This window comes from Aplysia californica, unplaced genomic scaffold (genome assembly GCF_000002075.1).
Source record: "Aplysia californica isolate F4 #8 unplaced genomic scaffold, AplCal3.0 scaffold01022, whole genome shotgun sequence".
Taxonomy (NCBI): Eukaryota; Metazoa; Mollusca; class Gastropoda; order Aplysiida; family Aplysiidae; genus Aplysia; species Aplysia californica.
The window spans coordinates 141,326-144,412 of record NW_004798292.1 but is presented as its reverse complement, the minus strand read 5'-3'; positions in this window follow the sequence as shown (position 1 = coordinate 144,412).

Here is a 3,087-nt window from a genome sequence, read left to right as displayed (position 1 = left end):
TGGAACTCCCAGCTGATCGTCAACTTCCTTGACTATGAGAAGGCTTTTGACAGTGTAGACCGAGCAACACTATGGACGATACTGAGACACCACGGAATCCCACAGAAGTTGGTGAACCTCATTAAGAGCATGTACGAAGAGACAAGTTGCAGGGTTGCACATGATGGCCAGCTCACTGACAACTTTGACATCAAGACTGGTGTGAGACAGGGATGTTTATTATCACCGTTCCTCTTCATATTGGCAGTTGACTGGCTGATGAAGGAAACCACCAGAGGACACAGAAACGATATACAGTGGACACCATGGACACAATTGGACGATGTGGACTTTGCAGATGACTTGGTGCTCCTGTCACACTCTCAGGAACAGATGCAAAAAAGACGACAATTTTAAACAGCCTATCCGAGTCTGTTGGATTGAGGATCCACCACGGCGAAAGGAGCAGGTCACAGTACAAGGAAATGCACTAGAAGACGTCGAATCCTTCTGCTATCTTGGGAGTATAATCGACAGAGAGGGAGGAACAGGCGTTGAAATAAAGTCCCGCATTGGAAAGGCACAGGCTGCATTTATTTCTTTGAGCAGGATTTGGAGGACCAGGGATATCTCATTACGAACAAAGCTTAGAATTTTCGACTAAAATGTGAAGTCAGTCCCATATGTGCATAAACAGCATCCAGGTTTTCTTGAACAAGTGTCTGAGGAGGCTGCTGAGGATCAAATGGGCAGACAGGATCACCAACGAGAAAGTATTAAGAAGAACCAGACAGAGCCCGGTCAGAGATGAGGTGGGAAGAAGACTTTGGCGATGGATTGGACACACTCTCAGGAAGTCAAGCAGCTGCATAACAAGAAAAGTGTTAGATTGGAACCCATAGGGTAAAAGATCAAGGGGAAGACATCGTGGAACCTGGAGAAGAGTCACGGAAATAAATGTACAGAAAAGTGGGAAGACGTGGAGTGACACCAAGCGACTAGCCCAGGATAGGGAAAGGTGGAGAGTGTTTGTTCGTGGCCTATATCCTGCCCCAGGGAGAGAAAGGCAATGATGATGATGAATGACGAGGTTGCAGCCAGTTAGCGACTTCCGTACTATTTGATTATTATGTTAAATTTAAACAGCTGCCTTTCTCTTAAACATTGACTGAGAGGTAAAAGTATGGCACCAAAACTCTCAGAAGACACAGGCCCTTCATATGAAACAGATGAATTTGACTTACAGCTGTTTGAAAATTTAGTATCTGGTACCTAGTATAATGCTAATACAGGGTGATCCAAAAAAACTTTACAACTTTTTTCTGAATATCTTGCACAGAATTTGTACAGAATTTTGTAATTTGGAACAGATATAATTCATTCAAAAGGAATTTGTTTGACATAAAATTAACAGAGAAGAATCTGTTTTTTGAAAAAGGAAATGGCTTTTATAAAAACTACCTATAAATGCAAAATGCACCAATTTAAAAGATCTTGTAAGAAAAGTCATAAAACGGTTGGTTTGTTATTTCCTTTCCTTTTATTTATAAAATCTAATCTTCCCATATCTGTAACCTTTAAACAATATTTCATTTCTCTTACAGAGTTAAAAAACATATTTATAAAGTTGTCGAATTTCGAGAACCAATGGTCGATAAGTCCTCCTTTGGACACGACACATTTTATCGCGTCGTTCATGATGTTTAGTGGAGGCGAAATACAAGGATCCACTCAACCATGAGTACTCAAAGCCACACACACTGTACACCTTACAGTATGGAGCTGTTTCTAGAGACAATAGGGGGAGGGGGTGAAGTTGCCCAAATAGACAGCATTTGTGGAGTTGATATAACTTGAAAGGTGAATATGGTCTTTGCAAAGGAACCAACTGTCATAGAAGAAATGTTCACGCTTTTCAAGACAATCGAGGAATCATGAACACATTGCTATCCTCTGATAGCTTCGCGAACGGGAAAATGAGAAAGTCGTAGACGAAGATCTGCCTTGGGAAAGTCATTGGTGCAGACATCGTCTACGGACAGATGTCTCATGGGGCTCATCTACTGAATTCTGCACAGAGGTGACGTTTAATAGGGTGCGAACGGTGTGTGTTTGACCTGAAATGGCCGTTGTATTTGGGAATGTTTAGTTCTGATTCTCTACAGGTCGTAACTGATGGACCATCTTCACCGTTGACATTAAAGAAGGCCTTAAGGGCACTCTAACATTTATTTCCGTGCCTTGTGCGAAACTTACGAAATGAGTTGGTGTTGAGGAAATGTTCAAGACAAAAACCTCTCTGCTCTTCACTAATGTTAACCATGATCTGAGCAGGCAAAGGAAACTTAAGAAAGACTATCTGCAAACTTCTGTAGGCCTGTTAGACTACTTACTGTAGCTTGCATCATGGCGCAATCGTTAGGATTTTTAGTGGTTGGCCTAATGCGAACTAGTGCATCATGTTACAAAATTGGGGACATAGCTGAAAATGGGTTATTTTTTTACGCGCTATGTAGAGCAAAATTATTCAGTGAATTTATCTAAAATGAATATTAAAACAAATTCCTTTTGGCTTCCAAATGTTGTGTCCAAATTTTTATCGTAAAACTTCAGAGTGGAGGAAAATATTAACAAAAAAAGTTTTTGGATCACACTGTATTTTGTTGCATTTGACGTGAAGTCCATTCTCGTGAAATTTTGTTTAGTCCATAAGTTTTTTTCCCTGTAAATGAATAGTTTTCTACTTCTGTACATTACCTTGTAGTGGCATAGCCAAGAAAACTGCTGAATTTAAAATCTCTATCTCAATTCTAAGACCCCTGTTGTTATGGAGACATGTTGCTGAACTTCGGAGGCCATTTCCTCCTTTTCATGTTTCCTCAACTCGCACAATTAAAAGTTCTGTATTTTCGTCATATATTGTCATATTTACTTGATTCTTGTTTTAAATTGTAGGGAAAAGGTGATAGTTTTTGAAAATAATGTTAACTCAGTTTTGAAATTTCCTTCATATGACTGATATTGACCGGCAGGGACACATAATATTATATTATGAAGGCCAGCAAACAGTTGGAAAACACAATTACTTCGTCTTCAGAACCTTGTAAT